Raw genomic sequence first — 17,066 nt, 5'->3', positions numbered from 1 at the left:
CCCATTGAACATCCAATCACCAAGAAGTCAATGGAAGGACAAGTGCAAGACAACTCTATCAAGAGGAGGGCGCGTGAGTTCCTCCCTGAATTCCCTGAAATTGGCTACTGGGCCAGCCTAGAAGCATCCATCAACAAGCTGCAAGAGACTATGGAGCAACTGAAGGAAGAACAGCAGAATCAGAACTGCATGATCTGCAAATTGCTGAAGGAACAAGAGAAGCAGGGGCGTGAAATCAAAGAACTGAAGCGCCAAAAGCTCTCCTCTCAAGCTGAGAGAGCATCCACTTCTCAAAATCAAGGTTGTTGAGTCCTAACTCTGTGAAACCTCTATCATTAGGAGCCTCTGTTTTTCGTTTTTTTTTATTATTATTATTTTTTTTCCTTTATTTTTAGTCTCATCTTATATCTATATTTGAGTCTTGTTCTTAATTAATAAAATTAATAAAGTTTATGCCTTAAAGCTATGAATGTCCTATGAATCCATCACCTCTCTTAAAAGAAAAATGCTTTAATCACAAAAGAACAAGAAGTACAGGGTTTCGAAATTTATCTCTGAAACTAGTTGAATTAGCTTGATGTGGTGACAATACTTTTTGTTTTCTGAATGAATGCTTGAACAGTGCATATGTCTTTTGAATTTGTTGTTTTGAGAATGTTAAAATTGTTGGCTCTTGAAAGAATGAGGAGAAAGAGAATTGTTATTGAGGATCTGAAAAATCATCAAATTGATTCTTGAAGCAAGAAAAAGCAATATTCAAAAAAAAAAAATTTTCGAAAAAAAAAAGAGAAGGAAATAAAGTTGTGATCCAAGGCAACAAGAGTGTGCTTAAGAACCCTGGACACCTCTAATTGGGGACTTTAGCAAAGCTGAGTCACAATCTAAAAAGGTTCACCCAATTATGTGTCTGTGGCATGTATGTATCCGGTGGTAATACTGGAAGACAGAGTGCTTTGGGCCACAGCCAAGACTCATACACTAGCTATGTTCAAGAATCAATATACTTAACTAGGAGAATCAATAACACTATCTGAGTTCTAAGTTCTTATAGATGCCAATCATTCTGAACTTCAAAGGATAGAGTGAGATGCCAAAACTGTTCGGAGGCAAAAAGCTACTAGTCCCGCTCATCTAATTGGAACTATGTTTCTTTGATATTTTGGGATCTATAGTATATTCTCTTCTTTTTATCCTATTTTGATTTTCAGTTGCTTGGGGACAAGCAACAATTTAAGTTTGGTGTTGTGATGAGCGGATAATTTGTATGCTTTTTGGCATTGTTTTTAGTATGTTTTTAGTATCTTTTAGTTAGTTTTTAGTATATTTTTATTAGTTTTTAATTAAAATTCACTTTTCTGGACTTTACTATGGGTTTGTGTGTTTTTCTGTGATTTCAGGTATTTTCTGACTGAAATTGAGGGTCCTGAGCAAAAATCTGATCCAGAGACTGAAAAGGACTGCAGATGCTGTTGGATTCTGACCTCCCTGCACTCAAAGTGGATTTTCTGGAGCTACAGAAGCCCAATTGGCGCGCTCTCAACGGCATTGGAAAGTAGACATCCTGGGCTTTCCAGCAATATATAATAGTCCATACTTTGTCCAAGATTTGATAGCCCAAACCCGCGTAGCAATCCGGCCTCAGAAATTCCAGCGTTAAACGCCGGAACTGGAATAAAAGTTGGAGTTAAACGCCCAAACTGGCATGAGAACTGGCGTTTAACTCCAGAAAAGGTCTCTACACGAATTTCCTTCATTGCTCAGCCCAAGCACACACCAAGTGGGCCAGGAAGTGGATTTTTCTGTCATTTACTCATCTCTGTAAACCTTAGGATACTAGTTTACTACTTATAGGACCTTTTTACATTGTAATCCGAACCTTATGACCCCATAACATTTTGTACACGTTCTTTCCACAGTATGAGCCTCTAAACCCCATGGTTGGGGGTGAGGAGCTCTGCTGTGTCTTGATGGATTAATGCAATTACTACTGTTTCTTATTCAATCATGCTTGCTTCCATTCTAAGATAACACTTGTTCTTAATCCGGATGAATGTGATGATCCGTGACAATCATCATCATTCTCAACCATGAACACGTGCCTGACAACCACCTCTGTTCTATCTTAGATTGAGTAGTTATCTCTTGGGTTCTTTAATTGGAATCTTCGTGGTATAGGCAGGACCTGATGGCAGCATTCAAGAGAATCCGGAAGGTCTAAACCTTGTCTGTGGTATTCTGAGTAGGATTCAATGATTGAATGACTGTGACGTGCTTCAAACCTGTAACCTACTGGGCGTTAGTGACAGACGCAAAAGAGTTATTCTATTCCGGTAGGGGAGGGAACCAAACCGGTGATTGGCAGCACTGTGACAGAGTGTGTGCATTAGCTTTCACTGCGCGGATGGGAGGTAGCTGCTGACAACAGTGAGACCCTACACGAGCTTGCCATGGAAGGAGACATGCGTGTTTGATGAAGAAGATAGTAGGAAAGCAGAGATTCGGAAGATGGAGCATCTCCAAACCTCAACCCATTCTCCATTACTGCAGTACAAGTAACCATTACATGTTCTTTTGCTTCTTACAATCAATCCTGATAATTTCTGATATCCTGACTAAGATTTACAAGATAACCATAGCTTGCTTCAAGCCGACAATCTCCGTGGGATCGACCCTTGCTCACGCAAGGTATTACTTGGACGACCCAGTGCACTTGCTGGTTAGTTGTGCGGGATTGCAAAAGTGTTATTGCAATTTCGTGCACCATCTGGGTTTTATCCTGCTTGCATAATGAATTGAATTGGAACTCCCTACATAGATGCAAGGGTGTGGTTCGCCCTACTTGCTCCAAGTTGAGGATTAGAGCTCCTTGGGTAGATGCAAGGGTGTGCTTCACCCCATTGCTCTGGGTTGAGGATTGAAACTCTTTAGGTATATACAGTGGTTCACCCTTCTTGCTCTGGGTTGAGATTTGAGACTTTGTTAACTCTCCGTCGCAAGATGTAGCCAGACACTTAGACCTTTTCGGATAGTTTCACCAAGGGAAGTGAATACCTCTTGGGGATGTGCGCACTGAGGGACTGTCCAGGGTTAGCTACCGAACATGTCAAGTTTGGCTATATAACCATCAGATGAGCTCATTGGCCGTAGGCCAGACATGCATCTTTTGTATTTGTGTGTATTGATTGGGTGTGTATCTTGTATTTGGCTTGCCTTGTTGAATAATTGTATCTATATGCTATTTGATCTAATTGCTCTGTCTATTCTCTCTATTTATGTATTCTTTGCATTGTTTTGTATGTGTTTGAACAACTGAGAAATCCCTCATACTAGACGTTGTGACGCTGAGGGTTGTTCCTTATGTGATGATTAGAGGTTTATGGAAAACTGAGTTTTGATGCTGAATAATTGAGATTGAATCATTGTGATACTAAGAGAACGATTGACCTGTAATGAGAGGGCTAATGGCTTGTGTGGAGAGGAGTTAGAAATCTAAGATCATTAATTAGTTGAGTTTTAGCTCTGATTACCCTGTTTGGTTTAGAAGGGATCCTAAGCTTGAACATTGTGTTGATAGGAGTGTAGGATTGCCTAGTGAGTTCATATCTTTTTACATAATCTCTACTTGGAATTATTACCTTATTGGGAACCTTTTGGTTCTCACCCATTTTAGGAATTGTTTATTTTACAGATGCAGGATGCAATGCACCCCATTGAGAGTGCTAGTTTTCTCCCAAAAGCAAAGACTGTGTTTTTAGACTTTTCATTTTTTCTTTAGATGTTGTTGTTCTCCACTTTTGTATATTATAACTATATATCCTTCTTAAAGGTTGATTATAGAGAAACAGGCTGTATTTTGTATCTCTATAGGTTGTATTATACAATCTAGCTAGCCTTGTCTTCACAGGTCTAGACTAGTGTTGTTATGTATCTTTTTAATTCTTTTGTGTGTGTGTGTAAATATATTGCTCTTTTCTCTATATCGAAGCCTTATGCTTTCAACGTTTTGAGTGTGATGCGTTTTTGTTCTGTTATAATTCTTCACAAGTTCCTAGCTATATTTATATCCTTCAATTATATATGTATGTATTTTGCTTTTAGAGGTCGTAATACCTCACCATCTCTAACTTATGACTATAGCGTAAGGTTTTGTGTGGTAAGGTGTTACATTGATTTAGTTTTTCATATCCTTTTGTATAAAGAAAAAAAAATTTCAAAAAAATGATTACGCGCTAACAAGGTTACAAGCTTTTTATTAAATAATAGTGAGTAAAGTACCATTTGTACCCATGGAAATTGAAAACGCTGACAAATGTACCCACGAGAGAAGAAAACTACCAAATGTAACCATCAATCGTGACATCTATGGGACAAAACTAACCAAGCCTTATTCTGGCGTTGACTCCGTTAGTAACGCATCCTCCGTGGCACTTCCCGGCGTGACATGGCTTGCGGGGCCTCTTACGTGGATTACTGAGCTGTGTAACCGTTATAATGTATCCTCAACCCCAAAATTTCTCAAATTCAAACCTTGTTCCATCCCCAATAAGAACCCTAACCCTAGATTCACAAAAATCTTCGAAATTATACCAATGTTGAGGCGAAGACTGTTTACTCCAACTTCGAATGGCAGTGGTAGTGTGCCTGGAAGCTCAAATTCAAGAAGGGTGCATGATAGGAAGTTCAATGGGAGATGTTTCTGTGGGTTGGGGGTGACGCTGTTACAGTCAGGGACGGCAATGAATCCTGGGAGGTGGTTCGTACGTTGTCTCAATTTGAAGGTAACCCGTTTTACACCCTGTTCTGTGTGAGTTGAATCGGTATCTGATTTTAGTTTTTCTGCCATGGATAGAACTCAAACTACAACTTCTTTGCATGGGTAGACGAAATCGAAGGGCAATGGGAGGGTTTGAGGAGAGCACTGTCAGAAAGAAAGATGCAGGAAGACGCTAATGATGCTAAGGCTGAAGTGAAGATGCTCATGATGTTAGGGAGGTGTGATGTTGAAGTTAGTAAAGTTAGGTTTTGGCTTGTGATTATGTCAATGGTGGTGGTATGTAATGTTGTCTGCACTTTGTATCTGATTTGTAGTTTGCAGTGTTAGGTTTGACAAAAATACCCAATCAGTTTGCAGTGTTAGGGTTTGACAAAAATACCCATGTTCGATTCTGTATCTGTCATTTGTAGACATGTGGAATCCAGAAAATGTCAAAAAGAGTCTTATAAGACTTGTAAATTTGTAGAAGTTATCTATTACTAATACTAATTTCAAGTCATTTTTACTTTCTGCTCCAAAAATGACATGAAAAACAGGCAAAATAAGCTCATAAGTATGTAGAAATTGAGCAACTGAAGTGTTCAACTTATACTAGTTATAGGTATGAGTTTTCAACAACGACCATGCACAAACACCGAAAACCAAAACATAAGCAATTGTAGGTATAGTATATGACATATCCAACAATTGTAATATAAACGGCCATGGCACAGTACCAAGAAAAAAACATAATATAAAGACTCTTGCTTCAAGGAATTGGAGTGGAGTTGTTGCTGCCGCTTGATCCTTCCTTCAAGTGTGCAGTTGTTGACCTCTTTTTTGGTGGTGGACGGAAGGCAGGCTGAGGCCACCGAGTTGAGCTTGATCCTCTCCCTGTGGGAGTAGGCATGAATTCCATGAATCTGGAAGTAGTCCCCTAGGAGACAGCTTGCATGGTTTGAGGCGTCACAATGGGTGGCACATCAGAGGCCATGGGTGATGGAGTAGTAGTAGCTGGTGTTGCTGGAGCAGACTGTGGTTGGTGAGTAGTTGGTGGTGGTCTTCGCAGATTCTTCTTCTTTCTTGGTGGCTTTTTTGTAGTTGTTGGCCTAGTTGAAGGAGACCTCATTGGATTAGGAATGGGTTGAGGAATTGAGGTGGTCTCCTACAACAGTAGACACATATGATTGATTTGATTAAGAGCTTTTAGAATGAAGTTGTAAAATACAGCATTAGACTTACATGTGGTGGCTGAGATGCTGCTGCTTCAACTGCTTCAACAGCTTCCAGAGTCTCTTTCCAGAATATCTCCTCCAGTCTTGCAGCCTCATCCCCATCATCCTCAGCAACTGGGTGTGGATTTGAACTTTGTCCCCCAGCACTCCCAGCCATGGCTTCCTTCTTCTTGGAACAGCTACGACTGTTGTGTCCAGTCTGCAATACATGTAACATGAACTTTCATTTTGTGGACATTGAAACCACAAGTAATGGGAGCATATGAATTATGGTTTACCTTTAGGCAGTACTTGCAGGTGATGGGGCCATACTTTCTGGGGGCCCTATGAGGATCTGGGGGGTTCCTTTGGGGCGTCGTTCTTTTTGAATCTTTTCAACTTTGGCCTCCCAATCTGTTTCTTGTATACTGGGGGCAATATAGGAGGTAGATCAACATGCTGCCAGTATTCTTGACTAGGGACAGCTGGATGACGTACTGATATGTGCTATCATATGCCCCCATGGAAAGCCAGTTATGTGCATGTTCCTCTGACTTCCTATTCTGGTATGCCAGTTGATGACAGGTCATCTTAGCCTAGTTTCACTAGTCTTTTTCCTTTGTTTTCAATAGGTTTTATGCACTTTCTTGAGCCATAAGTAAGCCATTTGGGTAGAATTTCATGTGTACTTGGATTCAATCAACCACCCTTTAATTGACACAAAATCATGAGGTTTAAGCTAAAATTAATTGGTTTTTAAATGAATTTTAAGCTTTGTGAATTTTGTGATACTTTGATTGGTTGTTTTGATTACTTGTAGGTGAAGAAAAGAAAGAAACAAGGGAAGCATAGCCTAAGGAAGGAAAAAGCGTGGCCCATGACCATTTGTTCCTTGGCATCATGAACTGACATGCATTAATGCTTATGCATGCATGCATTTAACTATGGCCGAATGAAAGCATGCATTTAATGATTTTTCAACGTTAATGCAATTGGCTTTATTAATTAAAACATAATGAATGCATGCTTGAAATATTTAATTAGTAAAGCTAATGAAAGCATGCATTTCATTTTAATGCTGTTAAAACAAATTGGCCAATGCATTAACAATCAATTAACAAAGCCAATGATGCATGCATTATTAAGTTTTCTTTGCCAAAGGCATAAAAGCATGCAAAGCCAAAGCCAAGGCAACGTTTGCGCCAACGTTTACCTCAAACGTTGAGGCAAACGTCGGCTAAAATAATTCAATCAGGGGGAAGGCAACATTTGCACCAACGTTTGCCTCAAACGTGAGGTCAAACATTGGTGCCTAAATACCTGGAAAGAGCAACCCTGTTTGATGCCTTGGATGAGCCACGTTTGCGCCAACGTTTGCCTCAAACGTTGGGCCAAACGTTGGCTAAAAAAAGAAGCAGGGGAAGGCAACGTTTGTGCCAACGTTTGCCTCAAACGTGAGGTCAAACGTTGGCACCAAAATGAAGAAAAATGACATCCTGGAAGCATGCAACGTTTGCGCCAACGTTTGCCTCAAACGTGAGGTCAAACGTTGGCTATATTTTGACAAGGAAGAGCATGACAAAGCACCCCTGATTGATGGTCTAGATGAGCCACGTTTGCGCCAACGTTTGCCTCAAACATTGGGCCAAATGTTGGCCAAAAAGGGAGCATGGGAAGATCCACGTTTGAGCTCACGTTTGACCTCAAACGTTGAGCCAAACGTGGATGGCAGCAAAAGAGGCCTGCTGCATAATATCTCACATGGCACGTTTGAGTCAACGTTTGCCTCAAACGTTGGCTCAAACGTGAAAGCTACATGGCCCGGTTCAAGAATTGATTTCTTCCCAACACCAAGAGCAAGCAACAGAGGCCTGATTCAACCCAATTCCATCAAGGCCAAGGCTCAAATCAAGGCTTAATGATCATTTGAAGAAAGTGTATAAATAGCTTAGGATTTGAAGTTTTTAGAGAGCTTTCTTTTAGAATTTTTCTTTGAGTTCTGCTGAGAGTTTTGGAAAGCTTTTGGGTTTTGAGTTGTTTGGAGATTCTGAGAGTTGTTGGGAAGAAGAATTAAATTCTCTTCCTCTTAGTTTTCTTGTTTTCAATTTCAATTGCACTTGTTTTGAGTCTTGGGTGTTGAGAATTGAAGGAATTCTGTTTCAATCTCACCCTGAGATCTTTCTGTTTTCTTATTGAAGTTTCTGGATATTGAACTCAGATTTACTTCTCTACACTATTCTCTTCTTTAATCTTGCAATTGCTCTTTGGATTTGGATCTAGGAAGGCAGTGAGATCTAGACTTGGCTATCTAGTCTCTTGGGTCCTGAGATCTATTGATTTCCATTTTAATTTCCTTGTTTAATTACTACACCAAGCTTATTTTCCTTTTAATCTGAAATCTGGTTGAATTGAATCCATCATCTACTCTTCTGCTTACTTTCCTTGTCTAATTTTTGCAATCCCACATCCCACTTCCCTTTTATTTTTCAAGTCATTTATATTTCCTGCACTTTAAGTTTCTGCAATTTACATTACTTTCACTTTAAGATTCAGCTCTTTTTCTTTTTGTTCCTTTTAATTTCCTGCAAATCACCCACTCCCCTTTACATTTTCTGCAATTTAATTCCTGTCAACACAATTTCACACAATCAACACTTGTTTGCTTGACTAAATCAATCACTGAACTAAAGTTGCTCAATCCTTCAATCCTTGTGGGATCGACCTCACTCCCGTGAGTTTTATTACTTGATGCGACCCGGTGCACTTGCCGGTGAGTTTTGTGTCGGATCGTTTTCCGCACATCAAGTTTTTGGCGCCGTTGCCGGGGATTGAATAGATTGACAATGATTAAGTGAGGCGGTAGTTTAGATCAAGCACTTTTTCTTTGTTTTTCTTTATTTTTTTAATAAGCACATTAACTGTTTGACACATTGTGTCACCTAACCCTCTAACCACATTCTGACACTAGAATGTCCTTGTTTCATTTGGTTTGTTTGTGAATTTGCAAATCATGGAGGCTGAGGTGCGTGAAGAGGGAGTAAGCAACAATACCCAGCATGCAAGAAGGGTGTTGGCCTCTTACACTATCCCCAATCCCAGACATTTTGGGAGCAGCATCCTTACCCCAAATGTTCAGGCAAATGACTTTGAGTTGAAGCCTCAACTAATCACCTTGGTGCAGAACAATTGTGCTTATGGGGGTGGCCCTCTTGAAGACCCCAACCAACATTTGTCTGTTTTCATAAGGATTTGTGAAACGGTCAAGACAAATGGTGTGCATCCAGACACATACAAATTGTTGCTGTTCCCATTTTCATTGAAGGACAAGGCTGCTCAATGGCTGGAAGCCTTCCCATAAAGAAGCATCACTAGCTGGGATGATCTAGTGAGTAAATTCCTAGCCAAATTCTACCCACCTCAGAGGATTATCAGATTGAAGACAGAGGTGCAAACCTTTACACAAATGGATGGAGAATCCCTCTATGAGGCTTGGGAGAGATACAGGGCTTTGATCAGAAAGTGTCCCCCTGAAATGTTTAATGAATGGGACAAGCTTCAGAACTTCTATGAAGGATTGACACTGAAAGCTCAAGAATCTTTGGATCATTCAGTAGGAGGATCATTACAACTTATGAAGACAGCTGAGGAAGCCCAAAACCTCGTGGACACAGTGGTGAACAATCAATATTTTTATGCTCATCAAAGGCAACACCAACCAGCTCCCAAGAGAGGTGTCTTGGAGTTTGAAGGTGCTGACACTCTCTTGGAACAAAATAAACAGATGCATCAACAAATTCAGCAACAGATGGAATCAATGGCCAAGAGAATTGAGCAACTTGCTGGAGCAAACACACAAAGCCAATCTCAAGTCTCACATAGATGCAATCAATCTAAAGAAGGTACTGGGACACTCAATTATGAGCAACAAGGCCCTGAGCAGATGCAATACTTGAATAACACCTCAAGTTCATTCCAACACAACTTCCAGGGTGAGGCATACAATCCATCTTGGAAGACTCATTCTAACTCGAGGTGGGGTGAGCACCAGAATCAAGGACAAAGGGAATTCAACTCCAACAACTCTGGCAACACAAACAAACACGACCAAACCCATACTAACAACAACCATTACACACTACCACAAAACACATACCTCCAGCCCCACCACATTTCACAAACCCCCCAAAACAACTTTGCCACACCTTCATTTAATCCATAAAACAGCCTCCACCAACAATCATCACACCCAACACAGCCTCATCCAGATTCTCAAAGGATCTCCACTTTAGAGACATTAATGGAGAAACTCATCAAAACCCAAGAGATGGCCAGACAAGATCAAGAAGCAGCAAGAAAAGATCAAGCCATAACAAGCAAAAACTAAGAAGCTTTAATCAGAAATCTTGAGAGGAATATGGAACAAATGGCCAAACAAATTGCAAAGATGGGTGAGAAGCAACCAAATGCATCCCCTAATACCACTGAAGACCACCCAAGAAACAAAGGAAAAGCCACAAAATGGGAGGAATGCAAATCAATCACAGTAGGAAGTGGAAAGACTGTGGGAAAAGAAGCCATCATCTAGGAAGAACCCAACAGAGAAATTCCACAAGAAGAGACAGAGGGGGGAAGTGAAGAGGATCATAAAACCAAGAAGGCACAAATCTCAAAAGGAGACAAGAACATCGTTGAATCACAACTACAAGAGAAGAAGGAAGGGGCGAGGCCATTTGTCCCCAATCTTCCATACCCTCAGAGGTTCAAAAAAGAAAACGAGGATAAGCAATACTCGAAATTCCTGGACATATTCAAGACACTCAACATCAATATTCCGTTCTTAGAAGCACTTGAACAGATGCCATTGTATGCCAAATTTATGAAAGAAGTGCTAACAAAGAAAAGATCCCTAAAGGAAGGACAGATTGTTGAGATGACAAAGGAATGTAGTGCTATCCTCCAAAGAGAGTTGCCAGAGAAGAAAGATGATCCTGGGCGTTTTTACATACCTTGCACCATAGGAAACATAACAATTGAGAAGTCATTCTGTGATCTGGGTGCAAGCATAAACCTGATGCCTTTGTCTCTAATGAGGAAACATCAAATTTCTGAGCTGAAATCCACACGAATAGTTCTCCAAATGGCTGACAAATCCACTAAGCAAGCACTGGGAGTTGTGGAGAATGTATTGGTAAAAGTGGGAAAATTCTTTCTCCCTGCTGACTTTGTTATCTCAGATATAGAAGAGGACCCTAACATTCCCATCATCCTGGGGAGGCCTTTCCTAGCTACGGGCAGAGCATTGATAGATGTTGAAAAAGGGGAATTGTTGCTAAGAGTGCATGATGAGCACCTAGCATTCCATGTTTTTAAAACCCTGCATGAGCCCACTCAAGAAGAAGATTGTTGAAGGATAAGGCCAGAGATCAAAGCTTGAAGGAGGCATTCAATGAGTCAAATCCAAGACTTCTAAATCTACGATTGAAAGAAGTAGAGATGGTGCAACAGACCAAAGAAATCAGGGAGGAACTAGATCCAAAACCCCCAGATGAGAACCTCAACACCCCAAATAAAGAACCACCAAGGCATGAATTATCTTCTGAGAAAGATAAGAAGAAGAGGCCAAAAGGGTGGAGAAACAAGAAGATCCCCACTGAAGGCTTTTCACCAAGGGATAAAGTAGTGTTAAACACACAACCAATGAAGGTGTCTCCACAATTATCTGGATACTACACTGTGAACCGGGTCCTTTCACTTGAACACCTAGAGATCATCAAAGAGGAGACTGGAAGGAAGTTCACAGTAAGAGGAGAAAAGTTGAGGCACTATGATTTTCAACCTCCATGATCAAAGAACAAGATGTCAAGCTAGTGACAATAAAGAAGCGCTTGTTGGGAGGCAACCCAACCTGAGGTAGTTTTCTTTCCTAACTATTTCAATAAAAAAGTTGAGTAGTTGTATATGTATTGCAAAGAGCTAAGTTTGGTGTTGCACACCAAAACAATTTAAGTGGGAATGAAAGATTTTAAGTTTGGTGTCCCACCAAAATCTCATTTAAAAGCACATTCTAACTCCCTGCATAAAGATTTGCTAGCTCCAAGCAATCAGATAAACTATTCAGCCATTGTCTGTTTTCTAGTCTTTAGTTTTATTACTTTTAGCAAAGACAAAAAGGATTCCACATATGGTTAATCTGATGCATGGGAAATAGTGGCAAGGGACTAAGTTTGGTGTTCACACACCAAAGTAAGTTCAAGAGGTCATAACCAATCTTTGCATACTAACCAGCTACCTAAGGGCTTGAGAAGCAAGCAACTTTTGATGAGTATGCAGGAAATTAGCCACCGTTTGAAGACATTGTGCATTATGACTCAAAAGGGGAACAACAGAAGGAAGAACAAAAAAGCTGCAAACTAACAGGTTGTATTTACACTTGATTCTTGCCATTGAGAAATGCTTTAATTCAGGAGTTCTAGTATGTCTTGCTAATGTGTTCTTTTAATACAAGAGGAATTGGTCTCTGCAATAAGTAAGCTAGTCTAATCGCGTGCTTGTGTGTTTACTTTCACTTAACTAAATGCATGCTTTGTCCCCTATACCTTTTCAATTCAATAAAAGAAATGTTTGAAAACATGAAGTAAGATAGTTCTTTGTTAGCTAGAAATACAATAATAGTAAGTTGTGGTATGTATGCTTGATTGTGTAAGTAGCTCACTTTTAGTGAATAAAGGACTGGACTGTTCTTCTTTTAAGTAGAAAGTAGCTCACTGTATATGGATCTCAAAAATAAAAGTCCTTGGTTGAAAAGAAAAACAAGTAGGAATGAGAAAAGCCAAAAGTGGCAGCAAGAAAAATAAAAAGAAGAAAGAATAAAGCTAGACACCAATAGCTTGAACCTTAGAATATATGCCTGTGGTGTCTTTGTACTAGGATCTGCTTGGATTATTAAGTTCTTTGGAGTGCATCAACACTTGGTAACTTGGGTTAACTAACCCGGGATTATCAACTGAAAGTCCACTATCAAGAGCAACCTAACTACAAGGCATTTAGTAACCCAAAGAGGTGATGGGCATCAATGTTCTAAGAAGGAATGTGAGCCAAGTGTCTATAGTGAATAATGTGTCAAGCATAAATAAAGAAAAAAAAGCTTGCTGCACATGACACTGAACTAAAGCTTGTATATAAAAACAAAATAATAACCAAGGACAAAGGAATAATGAGAGGTCATAGCAGTGTGTTGCTTGATGCTTGGAGGAGACTTTCTAGGCCTAAATGTCAATAAGAAGTGAGTAGCTACATATCTGCATAAAATCCCATGAGCTACCAATAATACTCTGCTAGCATAAACATCCTCTTCTATTTCATTATTTCTTCTTAATAAATTCAATACTTGCTTGGGGACAAGCAAGCTTTAAGTTTGGTGTTGTGATGACAGGTAATCTTAGCCTAGTTTCACTAGTCTTTTTCCTTTGTTTTCAATAGGTTTTATGCACTTTCTTGAGCCATAAGTAAGCCATTTGGGTAGAATTTCATGTGTACTTGGATTCAATCAACCACCCTTTAATTGACACAAAATCATGAGGTTTAAGCTAAAATTAATTGGTTTTTAAATGAATTTTAAGCTTTGTGAATTTTGTGATACTTTGATTGGTTGTTTTGATTACTTGTAGGTGAAGAAAAGAAAGAAACAAGGGAAGCGTAGCCTAAGGAAGGAAAAAGCGTGGCCCATGACCATTTGTTCCTTGGCATCATGAACTGACATGCATTAATGCTTATGCATGCATGCATTTAACTATGGCCGAATGAAAGCATGCATTTAATGATTTTTCAATGTTAATGCAATTGGCTTTATTAATTAAAACATAATGAATGCATGCTTGAAATATTTAATTGGTAAAGCTAATGAAAGCATGCATTTCATTTTAATGCCGTTAAAACAAATTGGCCAATGCATTAACAATTAATTAACAAAGCCAATGATGCATGCATTATTAAGTTTTCTTTGCCAAAGGCATAAAAGCATGCAAAGCCAAAGCCAAGGCAACGTTTGCGCCAACGTTTACCTCAAACGTTGAGGCAAACGTTGGCTAAAAAAATTCAATCAGGGGAAGGCAACGTTTGCGCCAACGTTTACCTCAAACGTGAGGTCAAACGTTGGTGCCTAAATACCTGGAAAGAGCAACCCTGTTTGATGCCTTGGATGAGCCACGTTTGCGCCAACGTTTGCCTCAAACGTTGGGCCAAACGTTGGCTATGAAAAGAAGCAGGGGAAGGCAACGTTTGCGCCAACGTTTGCCTCAAACGTGAGGTCAAACTTTGGCGCAAAATAAAGGAAAATGGGATCCTGGAAGCATGCAATGTTTGTGCCAACGTTTGCCTCAAACGTGAGGTCAAACGTTGGCTACATTTTGACAAGGAAGAGCATGGCAAAGCACCCCTGATTGATGGTCTAGATGAGCCACGTTTGCGCCAACGTTTTCCTCAAACGTTGGGCCAAACGTTGGCCAAAAAGGGAGCATGGGAAGATCCACGTTTGAGCTCACGTTTGACCTCAAACATTGAGCCAAACGTGGATGGCAGCAAAAGAGGCCTGCTGCATAATATCTCACATGGCACGTTTGAGTCAACGTTTGCCTCAAACGTTGGCTCAAACGTGAAAGCTACATGGCCCGGTTCAAGAATTGATTTCTTCCCAACACCAAGAGCAAGCAACAGAGGCCTGATTCAACCCAATTCCATCAAGGCCAAGGCCCAAATCAAGGCTTAATGATCATTTGAAGAAAGTGTATAAATAGCTTAGGATTTGAAGTTTTTAGAGAGCTTTCTTTTAGAATTTTCTTTGAGTTGTGTTGAGAGTTTTGGAAAGCTTTTGGGTTTTGAGTTGTTTGGAGATTCTGAGAGTTGTTGGGAAGAAGAATTGAATTCTCTTCCTCTTAGTTTTCTTGTTTTCAATTTCAATTGCACTTGTTTTGAGTCTTGGGTGTTGAGAATTGAAGGAATTCTATTTCAATCTCACCCTGAGATCTTTCTGTTTTCTTATTGAAGTTTCTGGATATTGAACTCAGATTTACTTGTCTACACTATTCTCTTCTTTAATCTTGCAATTGCTCTTTGGATTTGGATCTAGGAAGGCAGTGAGATCTAGACTTGGCTATCTAGTCTCTTGGGTCCTGAGATCTATTGATTTCCATTTTAATTTCCTTGTTTAATTACTACACCAAGCTTATTTTCCTTTTAATCTGAAATCTGGTTGAATTGAATCCATCATCTACTCTTCTGCTTACTTTCCTTGTCTAATTTCTGCAATCCCACATCCCACTTCCCTTTTATTTTTCAAGTCATTTATATTTCTTGCACTTTAAGTTTCTGCAATTTACATTACTTGCACTTTAAGATTTAGCTCTTTTTCTTTTTGTTCCTTTTAATTTCCTGCAAATCACCCACTCCCCTTTACATTTTCTGCAATTTAATTTCTGTCAACACAATTTCACACAATCAACACTTGTTTGCTTGACTAAATCAATCACTGAACTAATGTTGCTCAATCCTTCAATCCTTGTGGGATCGACCTCACTCCCGTGAGTTTTATTACTTGATGCGACCCGGTGCACTTGCCGGTGAGTTTTGTGTCGGATCGTTTTCCGCACATCACCAGTGCAGCACATGCATGCCTGCACGGCAAGCCAGTCAGTTGCCAAAACCTACAAGAACAAGTCCTCTTTCCTATATCCACCATAACCTTATGTGGCAGGCACTGTACTTCATACACATTTCCATGATCATCTCCGGTGGAAAACGGCCGTCACTTGTTGCTCTTCCTTTTCTCTTTTTCAAGCCTACTCTGTTGCATAGGAGTGATAACTCCGTTATAACCCACCAACTCCTTCTTGTTTCTTGCAATTATACTCATCATATAACACCGCACCTCTTCTAGTATAGTTATGATATAGTTATGATAGGCTTACCTCTCATTTTCTTGATCCTATAATTGAATGATTCGCAGTTGTTGTTCGTGTAATTGTCAGATTTTGGGTACTCACTAAAACCACTCCTACTCCATTGACTTGGAGGGATCCTATTCAGATACTCCCAAGCATAGGGATTAACCCTTTTGATTCTATCTAGGATAGCATTGAACTCTTGAGGGGTTGTGGCCTTAGCACATCTCCACATTGCCATTTTCAATTCTGTGTCACCCCACTGCTTTCTAAAGTTCTGCCATATGTGCATAGCACAAAATCTATGATGTGCTCCTGGATTCACTTCACGCATAGCTGGGATGAGGCCCTGTTTGACATAAGTAAAGCGACTAAATCATTATATTCTATGATGGACAATAACTATGATAGCAGCAGGCAAGCAGAATATATTGTAACAAACTAAAATAACAAAGAAGACATACACAGGGGATATGAATTCAGATATTACCTTCTGCATGTCTGACATGAAGTTGACACCATTGATAGCAGCGTCACCTATGTCTTCTGGAGGAGTTCTAGAAACCATTTCCAGCTATCCTTGCATTCACACTCCACAACAGCGTACGATATCGGATAGATGTGGTTATTGGCATCATGGCCGATTGCAATCAACAACTGCCCAAGGTAGTATCCCTTTAAAAAAGTTCCATCTAACCCTTAAAAGGCCTACAGCCAATCGAAAAACCCTTCTTACACCCTTCCAAGCATATATATATATATATATATATATATATATATATATATATATATATATATATATATATATCCTTTTGAATTTATGTGCAGTCCCTTCAACATAATCAGTACTAATCCTCACAATGGAGCCAGGGTTGGTCCTCAAAATTTCATTAGCATAGTCCCTAAGAACAGCATACTGAGCTATTTCACTCCCTTCTATTAGTTGTTTCGCCTTCACCATAGCCTTGTATATCTTCCTTTCGTTCACAATCACGTCATACTCCTTCTTGAAAAAATCTTGTGCCTTCCTTTGAGTCAAGTCTGGATGATCACTGATCTTGTCCTCAAGCTCCTCTACAACCCATTTACCATCTGCAGATTTATTCTTGTTAACTCTGCTGTAGGTATGTTCATTCACAAACATTTTCACCTGAAAGCTTAATG

The sequence above is a fragment of the Arachis stenosperma genome, chromosome 4, assembly GCF_014773155.1.
Source record: "Arachis stenosperma cultivar V10309 chromosome 4, arast.V10309.gnm1.PFL2, whole genome shotgun sequence".
Taxonomy (NCBI): Eukaryota; Viridiplantae; Streptophyta; class Magnoliopsida; order Fabales; family Fabaceae; genus Arachis; species Arachis stenosperma.
This window is presented reverse-complemented; position numbering follows the sequence as displayed.